Raw genomic sequence first — 12591 nt, forward strand, 5'->3', positions numbered from 1 at the left:
TGCCAAAGCGCCCGATCGGAACAATCATAGTTTAATGAGTACCCCACATAGTGTCAAACCGATCCTACACGATCTGTTACCCATAACTCAAAACAGCATAATGTTGGTGGTTGGCGATGCATATTTAGATGACATCAACGATGCTGTAATAATGTAATTTTGCGATCAAGAGGTTCTATATTCTGGTTAAAAGAAAAACCCAACAAGTCATCAATCAAGGTAATTCATGGTGACATAATGGATTACATTAATGAACACAAACCATAAGCCAATTTTGTTATGTGTTCTAATTTTAGAAAGGAAAGTTAATGGATTGGCTTCATCCATAGCAAATCCTGCTTTTTGTTATCCATTTTACTGTACACGAAGTGTGCCATTACATACACCGAGGGGCAATAATATTACAAGTGAATACATACAGCCCTCAAATGTTCTGTTGGGTCAGAAACGGGTCACAGACAAAGCTTTCTGAGCTTTCCTTCTAATACGTAATTTTCAGGAAACATTGTATCAAGTCTCAGAACAGGTGGAAATAATAACCATGCCGTGAGGTTAATATAATGCGTGCTAATCAAGGAAACAGGAGATCTCACGTGTTTCTTGTAACTAACCTGGGCCTATAAATAAATGGTAAAACTTCTGTTGTGTTGGCACGAGCTGACTGCAAAACACAAATAAAAAGCTCATTGTTAATATTTGATGAGAAGAATAAGACATTACAGCCACATTGATTATTTAATTGCTTCAGTTTGGGAGTACACTCCTGCCAACATCATTTTCATCGCCGCTCTGGCAAGAACTGGCTCTGTAAATGCTTTAATACTTTAATAGATCCCAGAATCTGATATCATAGGTCTCAGATTCTCTAAAGGATTTATAAAACCACTGCTCTAGTTTCATTTAATAAAGCACTTCAATGCCAATTACAGCAATATTTACATTGCCCTGCTTAGTTGCAAGGTACCTTATGGCCCATTCAAGAAAGGTGGCTTTTTGTTTTTATGCATAGCTTTGCTTAGTAAACATGGGCCAGTTATTAAGCAGCAGACCAAGCTGCCGTTTTTTATTTATATTTCCCCCCCTTTAATATGTGCATCAATACAATCAACATAATGATAAGTAATTAGCTAAGTTGCCAATCAATCAGTTCTCCTGTGATCGATCGGCAAAGATTCGGCTCGGGGGTTCACTAAATGACTGCAGAGGAGTATCGACTCAGTATCTGTGACTTTGTAAATAGTTGGTATAAAAACAAAAAAAGTCTTGTTACATTATAATACATTAAAAATGTCAGAGTTTTTTTAATGCTACAAGTATTTTCTTATAGAACAGAACTGATTTATTAAAAAGAAAACACACATGTTGGATGTTGCTTGGTCTGCAGCTTTCACAGGGCGTGGTGCCATCATCTGGCTCCCATGTATCTCAGTGAGGAGCTGCTGGTTAATCTCACAACATGGAGAGGTTATTGTCTTACATATAACCAACCAGTTCCTTAGCTTGCCATTAGAGGTCACCCCGATACACATTGAAACCGGGCCAAAAAGAAACACAGAAACAGCAACAAAAACAAACAAAAGATTGAAACTTTGATCGTAATAGTTTAATTGTGTTTGTGTAAAAGAGAGGAGAGAGATTTAATTTGAAATGACTGGTATGTGAGTGTGAACCAGTAAGATCCAGTTAGGCTCTGACGGAAGCATGAAACATGCCCCCTCGCCCCAAATACAAGGAGGAAACAGGCGTAGCGCCTCTAGCACCAGGGAACTGAAACCTGCAGAGCACAGTGTGTTGTGTTCGTGGATTTCCATGTTGAAGCTGCAGTCCCACCAAAATAATAATATTCTGAGAAAGTGATCAAAAGATCTTTTTGTTTCCCGATTATTATTAGAAGTGGTAAAATAGGCACCTAGCCACATACGGGTTACAGCTATAAGTAAATTGCAGCCAAAAGCCTATCAATTTACAAGCAGGTATCTGCTGAGTGTTACAGTATACACCCGGACGGGAAGAATCATGAAAACACAAAGGGATTTTAAAATTAAATATCAACATAAATTGTATTTTAAAGTAGAAAATTAAAATATCAGTTGTGCGCACATTAACATGTCAGACACGTCTACAACCCTGCGTTTCCCCATTATCTCTTAGCATACAATGCTTCCACTGCAGCCAGGGATTCTGGGAAATGCTATACAAATGAGCACAGTGTCACCTTTAGCTTCTAATCCATTTTAACATGGACCCCCATCAACTTATGGCAGACGTATTACACAGCTTTTTAGCCCAACCTGGGTGTGCATAGCATAGAAGTGCATGGCCAGTACACCTACTCACAGACAGCTGTGTCTACCTGTTGGGTCTCAGTGTGGGACTGGTTATACTGGCTTTGCAATGTGAGGCTGGGATAGGTTTCAACCACACATTAAAGAAGTCCTGGTGGGTAAAAAAGTGACAAAAACCTTCCACCCAGCAGCAGATTTCCACATCCGCTGCCCTTAGGCGCTTGCCTGTGCCCGCCGCCTGTGTCCGCCTGCTTCTCCTTCCCAAGCCAGCGTCATATGATGCCACCGACATCACACGGCGTCACATTACCATGGTAACGCGGTATCGCGATGTTACGGTTGCCACGGTAACGAGCCGCCATTTGACGCTCGATTTTAAAGCAGAAACAGGGCGGCAGAACTGTGGCAGCCGGCACAGGTAAATGCTTTCCCATTAGGTCTGATTGGCCGAGAGTGCAGCAAATGCTAATTAACATTTTTGCCTGGGCCTATCGGGCCTAATGGGAAATCGGGCCCTGCCTCCACCATACGTGTACAGCAAATAAAAATAGCACTTGTGAGCACATTCACGTATCAGACAGCTCTGCAACCCTGCTTTTTTATTTTACGATTAGAAGATAGAGGATTGTTCCTCTAAGGCCGCGCTAGCTTCTGCGCTCCTCCTCCTCCCCGGCATTGCGCTTGCAAAACAAACCTGTTTGTATTGCGAAGCGCCGCTCTCCCTGTAGCGCGTGTGCACTCGCTAGAGTGTGCGCGCACTATGCACATTTACATTGCCGTCCTAGTGTTTTTTTCGCCGCGAGCTACTACCCTGCACTATGGACGAAGCCTAACAGGAACTTCTCACTGATGTATTATTGTGCTGATTTACCATTTTTGTGAAAAACTGTACAATAACAGAAAAAACACTGGATGTAAAACAATATAACCACAAAAAACTGTGGTCCCTCTTTAAAGTTTAAGTTAAGTTAAGTTGCTTTTCTCTAAGACAAAACTGGAAGGACTTTATCAGGCTTGACCAATGGAGAGACCTTTTCATATCAATGTATGACTCGTCAGGCTATGTATACATTTCTGCAGACTCCCTAGCTATGCGTCTTTGAGTATAATCAAAACAAGACCAAAGACAGACTACAGATTCAACTTCAAGTACCCCCTGTACTGTCAGAGGAGCCAGGATCAAATTGCAAACCTTCATTTTATCTTCAATACCAAGCAACATGTAGGGATTTTTACAACCCTAATTCAGTAGGGAACACAGAAAGCCAGAGGTGCGCAAATTGGGGGGCGCGGGATTTTCTAGGGGGGTGGGGGCGGTAGTTACAGAAGCCCTGCGCTCTTCCCAAAGTCATTTAAATGAAAGGCGTGAGGCCTCTGTAACTTCTCTCTTCAACGACGCGTCACCTTGACAATGCGGCGTCAAATTACGCCGCTGTGTCAAATGGTAACGCGTTGACATCATGTGATGCCGACACAGCCAGAGAGCAGGTAAAGAGGGTGGGGGGGCACAAGCAGGGGGTGGGGGCGCAAACAGAAAAGTTTAGTGCACCTCTACAGTAAGTTATAAAGTCCAAGTTGTATGCAAGCACGGTCACTTCGCTTTTTTACACGTCAGCCTAATTGTAAACATCAATGGGTTTTTTTTTAACTTTGCTCTGTGGGCGTTGGCTGCAGCGGCCAATCCGGGCCAAGGCTAAGTTGTCTCCTTCTGGTGTTCAAGAGCAACCTATCAGGGGGCGTGGGTGTGTAAGGAAAGAGGACAAGTTGTCACGAGACAAATTAATAGGGGATGTAGAATGGATCCTGAGTCCTGGCTGAAGTTTACTGCAAGCACAGTAGTGTAATGCATTAAAGAGGAGAGGCCAAGGGTCGGCTGATGACAGATACACTGGAATGGCTCCTTCTTTCCCAAGTCACACAGTGCTAAGGAGGAGAGCAGGGCTCTAGAAAACTTGTTTTAATATGTGCGCACACACACACACACACACACACACACACACACACACGTGGATAGGTAGCCTGCACTCCAGTGGTGGAGTAGTAATAGCTGGTGCTAAGGTCATAAAAATACACAGCATATAATACCTGAAAGGTAAAGAGACAAAAGCACTCAGCAGTTCAGTAATGAAAAAATGTATTAAAGTGCACAAATACTTGCACAAAATATCCAACGTTCCGATCCCGAAGGGGGCTGCACCACCCTTGATAAAAATCTCTCTCCGGGATCGAAATGTTGGACTTTTTGTGCAAGTATTTTTGCACTTTAATACATTTTTTCATTACTGAACTGCTGAGTGCTTTTGTCTCTTTACCTTTCAGGTATTATATGATATATAGATATATACACACACATATATATACACAAAAAGGCAAGAATCAGCACTCCTAGTAAAGATAATAATACGGCCTGGTGCTGGTCCCTTAAAAATAAATTGAAAGAAAATACGTTACCATCCGAGGACTGATAAAGTAGAGACAGCACACAGTAGGAAGATGACAAAAGGTTATATTAGCTTAAACAGCATCACAGATAACCGACGTTTCGACCCCACAGAGAAGTCTTTTTCAAGGGGATGTGTATATATATATATATATATATATATTATTTTGTTTGTTTAAATAAGAAAGGTGTTACCTACTAGCGAGTCATTCATTTTTGCACAACTGCATCTGGCCTGACGGGGCGTCTATAATATAATTCAAAGTTCCCCAAATGTAATTCTTTCGAGCAACCAAAAGGCCAGGATTTTAGTATTTCTTTAATTCACACATAATAAACCCATTAACCCAGCTCTACTATTTAGAGATAACTTGCTTTGTCCTGATAACGTAGTCTGTTGATTGCTCTTGATGATTGAATTTGGGGAACCCTTAATCCAATTCACCACTGTTTTAAAAATGGTAATGTGTAACCTTTCCAATCCACTATCACAATTTAGCTGCGTCCAATCTCATTATGAGCAAATCCATAAATAAAGGTGTATTATTATTATTAGGGCTATCGTTTATTTATAACGCGCTAACATATTCCTCAGTGAAGTATAATGGGCTATGAGACCAGGCAAAAATTTACATGATTAACACTCGCTGGTACATTAGGTACGCAAGGCCCAGCTCCAAAGAGCTTACAATCTAAAAGGCAGGGAGAGTGGAAACATTAGGTACAGTGGGAGATGAAGGTTGGAGTGTTTCTAGGAGTCTCAAAATAGGGGAGCAGTGGATGATGTCCAATATGTGGGAGAGAAGAAAACAGAAAAACCAATGGAGCAATATAGCAACAGAAGGCGAGATATCTATGGGGTCTTCTGGAGTGTTTAGTCACATTCTGTGTGTAGGATTAAGGCAATTCCCATACTGTGGCAAACTTTAAACCGGGTCTATCTGTAGACTCCTACACGTTGACTGAGCCACTTGAGCTGAAGCAGGGATATCCTGAAAAGTGGCCTGTTGGTGGTCCTTGAGGACTGAAGGTGGCCGCCCCTGGTGTAGTGGTTAAGGTGTGTCTTGAATGTATTCGGTGTGATCTTGGTAAGATAACCTATGCCTACCAAGGAAATATTTGAAACATGAATAATTAAAACACGACAACTGTGTTTCTATAACGGTGCTACAACATGTCTACAAAGGAGAATATTCAAGAAAGACGATCTGTTTTAACTTCCGTTAACTGCAAAACATGCTCTGTAATTATAATCCTACCCGTAAGAAGTAGGTGCCTCTAACTAATATATTGTAAATCATGATTTTGTTTAAAAACATTGGGAGACAAAATGTATATACTTGAAATGAAAGTGTGAGCTGAATTCCACCCAAATTACAGGTCACATGGAAAGTCCACGATATCCATGACAACAGTCTAAACATGAACATGCCATTGTGTATGTTGCATCTGTTAGTATCCTAGAAACACTGTTAATTATAATTCTGCTTAACTTGTGTTTCGCATATTTATTAGATAAGTGGAACATTTGCACTCATTTTACAGCCCTTGTTTTGAAAAAGCAAAGTCTCTGGGAAGGCCTCCTTGCTAAAGCATACAAGTGCAAACTGCATGATAGTTCTTTCTAATTGCAGCACCCCCCTCCCCCCCCAAAAAACATCCTTCCTTCAGAGCAGGGATCCTCAAAACCCACCAACAGGTCAGTTTTAAAGGATAACCCTGCTTCGGTACAGGTGACTCAGTCATTTTGACTGAACCACCTGTGCTGAAGCAGGGATATCCTTAACCTGACCTGTTGGGGGTTCTTGAGTACTGTGATTGGAAACCACTGCTTTAGAGCAACCAACAAGCCAGGTTTTCAAAATGTCTGTAATTAGCCCTTAATTACCTAGTATTAATTATCACTAAGACCACTTCATTATGCATGTGCTACCCTGAAAATCTTGTCTGTTGGTTGTTTCCAAAAACTGAACTTGGGGAGCACTGCAGTGTACGGAGACCTGGATTGATAAAACCTGAACCCAATAAAGGGTTTAACGCCTGTGTGCTTTAGTCGGTTTGTTCCTATTCCTATTCTAAACTACCAAACCAGTGGTGAGCATGCCAGGCGTTTTAGATCAGGACGCAGAAAGCTGAACAGAGGTGAAAAAAAATGTTTTTCCCCCACATGCACCAGTCACAACAGGGAACCAGAACATGTCATAGCATTCCAACCCCCCCCCCTCAAATTTCATTAGATAAAAAACAGATGCTGGGAAAAACAAGACTGGTAAAAGTATGCAGCTAAAAACACCAAAGTACTGTACTATGTCAGAGGCAAAAACATCAGAACACAAACATTACACGAGGTGGTTTTAAAAACAAAAAAAAACAAAAGTGGGGCAGTCCAGGCTCTAAGCAGCTTTAATAAATATTGTGGCTCTGTAACAAGATATCTACTGTTAAAGTAGTATTTACTTTTTACAAACCATTTACCAATGGTCCAAGTTCTCCACTCTTCATGACCTCTGTGATAATCACCTATACCTACTCAATATTTAATATAAAATATTATAATATAATGAAGCTTTCTTTTTAGACATATGCTGCTTCTCTTCTTTTGCATATTTCGTGAGCTTTGAAAAACACACACAGAACCGAGTGGGTAAATATAGCTTGTACACTACAATGTGCATCGGGAGTGGATATCAGGATCCGCCATCACGGTCGTCCACCGTTGGCACAGGCTTGTCAATAAAGCTTGTTCACATCTCGCTCACAACCAAGAAGGCTGAAAACAGGAAGTTTTCTCACTTCGCCCTTTTCCAAGATGGAGGATGTAATTGGCTGCACCCATTCTTGCCCTTTAAGTAGCAGCCATTTACTTCCAGCCAGTGCCTTAGCAAGGTGTCTGCTCCTTGTGCTCCTGGACCACGTATGATTTCCTGCTGTACCTCCTTCTGTACCTCTGCCTGGATCCTGTTTGCCTCTCTCCTGACCTTGGAACCGTGACCCCGACTACACTTCCACTTCATGCCCCGACCTCGGCCTGTGACCTGGATATTTCCCCGTGTCACGACTCAGTCCCAAGGCCTGTGGTCATTTCCCATATCCTGCCTCATCCTAGTGGGTTAATCTAGATTACACACTACAATGAGCATCAAGAGTGTGTTAATCTATTTTTCACACTACAATGTGCACTGTTTTCAGACAGTGACAGGGTTGAAGCAGCAATCCCTGACTCAGGTTTTAATTTAACAGAACAGAAGGGAGTCCTCCAGGTCAAGTCTACTACCTTCTTACCAACGATTTAGGAGATATTCAGCAGCTAAAGCTCAAAACATTGGGATATCAACATGGCCAGTGGTGCAACTGTGCTGGTGAGACAATAAACCAGGGTCACATGGTGGCTGCCAAGGTTAGTGCCTACCACTTGTACCAAGACTTGCTGAATTTATCCTGAATCTGGTCGCTGCTAGTTGTAAATGTAATTGGTGGTCCTCAGGACCCCCTCATGTTCTCACATAATTTCAGCGGGGGAGGACTGCTCTATGCTTGATCTCTTCAGTGCACTTGTTCACACCAATGCTTTGAGTTTGGCAGACGGAGATTTCCTTTGCACCCAATGGTGCCTTTGTTCTGATTGGACTTCACTCCAGGTGCTCAGTCCATTCAAAGATTTTAACAGTTTGGAAATGCCTCAGGCAATTGGTCAGTTCTCTTCAGATTACTTTGTGAATCAAAGTAAAGTTGTTCACAGAGAAAAGGGTTTCTGAATAATAAGCTTTCAACTTTCAGTACCAAGTTTGTCCATCGAAGCAACAAGTGCAAAAGTTTATCAACTTCAAACGTGCACACACAGGTTCTATATAAACTTGTAACGTTCCAAAGTAAATGTGGTATCGTTCCCAGAGTGTCCCATCTATTTTATCAGCCACAAAGCACAGTCTAAAAAGATAAGAATGAGATAACAGCTACTGGCTAAACATACTACATGTGCAATGCCACCTTGTTACATTTTGTATGATGAAGTGGCATGTAGCAATACCACAGTCCCCCTTTTTTCTTATCTGTATATGTAAAGCATGTCGCAATGCATAATTCTACATTCTTACCTAAACTGGCAATCGTTCGGTGCTCCTGTTATAAATCCTGATTTTGTGACTAAGGCAGGTATAGCCTCCCCAGCAGTACAAGATCTTTGTAACACTTGCCTGCTTATGATCATTTGTTGCCAATATTCCCAGCAGTTTGAGCTACAAACTGTAACAATAGGAAATGTTACCTTAGTAATATAAGAACACATTGAAGCTGCTGAGTTACACTCACTGAAGGATTGATTGAAACTGAAAGGCAGCCATTTAGTAAACCCAGGTAAGCAGGATCTTTGCTGATCGATCTCGGGAGAACAAATTAATTGGCGGCTAAGGTAATTCGTTTTTTTTTTAAAGTGTCGCTTGGATTGCCTCTTTAAGACTCAGATTATACCAAGATCTGCAGGGCTCTATTTGAGCAGGTTGAGGAATTAATTGGATTGCAGGGCGGCAGCGCTATTCTGTGACGTCACCCAGCGCTGTTGCCTATCAGCATCTTGATTATACCGGGGAGGGAGAGCAGAGAAATCTTGGAGGCTTGGCAGAGGCGTGGCCGTGAGCAGTTCACCCTCATTGGCTGAACCGCTCACGTGACGCGGCCATCGCCAGAAAAAAAAACAATTTTCAGAATCTCTTCCCCAGCCGTACGCATTGCAGTATGGCGCACTGCGACTGTCGCTTGCGGTATGAGCACTTCAATTGAAAGTTACTTGTTTTGGAGCGGCGCTGCGTGCATTTTTGGATATAATCAAGGCCTAAGTAGTACACTTTTTGGACTACACATCCGAAACTATAGTGCAAAAATAGGAGATGTTCCCAGCATTCAATGAAAATATAATGAGACAACACTGGAATATGCCAAACAGATACATTGTATTGAGATAAATGTACACAGAATACAATCTGGAGGGTGCTACAACTATCCGTAAGGGGATCTATGCGTACAAACAAGTGCCAAATTGGCGTGAGGGGAAGGAAGTGAAGTGGGGGAAGGAAGGGAAAAAAACAAGGAAAAAGAGGAAGGTTGTGACAATAAAAATGCCTAATGGCAAAAAATAGATGGAGCAAATGTGATAAAGCAAAGGGGGGCAACGTTTCAGGGCGGGGTGCCCGTTCCCACAGATCCCTAAACAAGGAACCTGTGGTACTTCCCTTCATACCATACCACATAAGTCTCCCTCCCGTCAAACAAAATGGTGTAAATCAGAATAACAATGTGTTGTACTGCTACAGACAGGGAAGTCAATGAACAAAGGACAAAGACCCAATAGTCCTATCAATGTGTCCACAGAGGCTTACCATACTGATATACCCAGAGATCCAATTAATTCCTGAACCTGCTCAAATAGATGCATATAACTAGAGGTCCTAACATATCTAGACTCTGATAAGCCAAAGTCTCCAATACTGGTAATAAGTGCCATCTTAAAGATCCATGTATACTAATGCATACAGTTTCTGGTATGCCAAAATATCAGATTAAGTGCAGAGCCAGCTCAGAAGAATACAATGTATACAATTTTAGAGCAGACTACTGACCAATAATATGTAGATGTGGCTAGCACTGTAGGGAAGATCCCAATTAATAAGCAGGCTGCTCCAGACACTGGACTGGAACACTATTCGAGTGACACGTATGAGTTCACGAGACATACTGCTTTTGTGGAACCTTGTTTTTGCTGCTTTTTTGTCCCTTAACCTAATAGCATTTTCCCTTATTCATTGGGATCTTTCCTATAGGGCTAGCCACATCTAGCATATTATTGGTCAATAGTCTGCTCTAAATTTGTATTTAGATCCGATGGCTGCCTACAGACCGCAGATCGAGGTTTTAAGCTGTGCACGTGTCGCGTGCAGCAGCCTTCACCGGGGACTTAAGCCTTATATGGTATGAAGGGAAGTACCACAGGTTCCTTGTTTAGGGATCTGTATGAATGGGCCTGAGGAAGGGGCATTCCGCCCCGAAACGTTGCCCCCCTTTGCTTTATCATATTTGCTCCATCCATTTTTGCCATTAGGCATTTTTAGTGTCACAACCTTCCCCTTTTCCCTTGTTTTTCCCTTCCTTCCCCCACTTCCCTCCAATCACGCCAATTTGACACACGTTTGTACACACAAACACCCTTAAGGATAGTTGCAGCATCCTCCAGATTGTATTCTGCACACAGTGTGCACACACCTGGGAATATCACCTATTTTTGCACTATAGTTTTCGGAGGGCTACGGGTCCCTCCTGCTGTTCCCATGCACCAGACATCATAGATTTTGATCGTAACCTGGAAGTGCTGTCTGTAACACCATACGTTTTGTATGATTACTCATCCAAAACTGACTCTGTAATCCCAGGTGCAATACTTACCAGATTTAGAAAATAAACAAAAAACATGCAAAAACGGCATTCCCAGCAGGCACCTGATTTTCCACCTTCCCAATCAGTTGCCTGGTAAAGAGAACTGCTGTAGACAATGTTCTTTTACCAATAAACAACACCAAATACTGTGGTTCAGAATCCCTGCTTACGAGAGCTAGAAGCAATGCTATTTACTCCGTGCTTTCTGCTATCCCAGCTGGAAAGAACATATGGCTATTCAAATAAAATATATGGAAATCAATGAGTTCTCCAACAATCATGGTACTCCCCTAAATATTGCTACTGATATGCAGCATATAGAAAGCAGCCTCAAAACGGGCCACTCATTCTAGTGTGCAGAGAGCAAAGGGTTAACTTGAATGAATAAGAATCTGTTCCCTAGCTGACCTGCCATTCTCTCATTACCTGCACTATGCCATCCTTATGGTTAATAATTACTGTGATCCTCGTTTACAACATAGCACTTTCTCCGAGAGACCAATACAACAGTCGTTTTCTATCTGGACGCGGTCAGAGTCCTGGTGAATGTGTCAAAGGTCCGTTAAAACAAGATGATCCGCATCAGCAGTTTTTCCCCCCCCACATCATTTTCTAAAGCACTGTACTGATTTATCCAACGGAAGCTTGAGATTATATATATATATATATATATATATATATATATATATATATATATATATATATATTCACCGCGCTTCTCTGTGTAAGGAGCATGCTGCTGGTGAAAATATTAGCCATACATATGTGAAAAAACAGAACGTGAATCCCTGCGCTTTTCCCATTGGGCTAACACTACATGGGAAAATAAATATACATAGTGAAACCCAAGTCTGTAAGACAAAAGGAGACTTTTGGTTATATCCTTTGATCAAATAATCCTGCTAATCAACGTCAAGGTAAGTCTTAGTAGCAGGTTCCTATGCTAAATGCATACAAATGTTCTGTGAAATATACCATGAAGGGGTTAATAAACGAAGCATAAGCTTATGTAACTTAGTGCAGTTATAAACTGGTATACACCAGTGAAGAGACTTACATGTATGCAAGTAAAGTGAAAAGTGAATTTATAGGGACCTTACAGGGAGATTATATACCTTGAAAGGAGGGACTAACCTCCCACAAGATGCTCAATAAGCAGTTACAGGTGGATTGGCTAAAAACATGAATCAGACCCTAATAGTGGTGCCCACGGAAGCGTGCTGCTAGGGATTTAATTCAGCCCAACAGAAAATGTAAAACAAATATATATATATATATATATATATATATATATATACATATATATATATATATATATATATATATTGTGACATAGTCCAAAGATGTTAGGCAGCTTTCTGCCCCATTTTAGGTCAGAAAGTGCAGGAATAGTTAAAAATGATCCGTTCCACAGCTTCCCATTAACTCAGGCAGCTGGATGGA

The 12591-nt window shown here is 41.6% G+C and overlaps 1 protein-coding gene across 5 annotated transcripts in view; it reads right to left on the reverse strand.

The window, feature by feature from the left end:
• LOC142501117 (shieldin complex subunit 2-like) overlaps nucleotides 1–12591 on the reverse strand; it is a 60270-nt gene that overhangs the window by 25854 nt on the left and 21825 nt on the right. For 2 of the 5 annotated variants that reach the window (XM_075610504.1, XM_075610500.1), the window contains exon 2: nucleotides 612–661. The exons of the other annotated variants lie outside the window; for them this stretch is intronic. The gene's annotated coding sequence lies outside the window, so the exon portion shown is untranslated. The remainder of the gene's footprint in view (nucleotides 1–611; nucleotides 662–12591) is intronic. 5 annotated transcript variants of the gene reach the window in all.

Source organism: Ascaphus truei, chromosome 8, assembly GCF_040206685.1.
Source record: "Ascaphus truei isolate aAscTru1 chromosome 8, aAscTru1.hap1, whole genome shotgun sequence".
NCBI classification, from domain to species: Eukaryota; Metazoa; Chordata; class Amphibia; order Anura; family Ascaphidae; genus Ascaphus; species Ascaphus truei.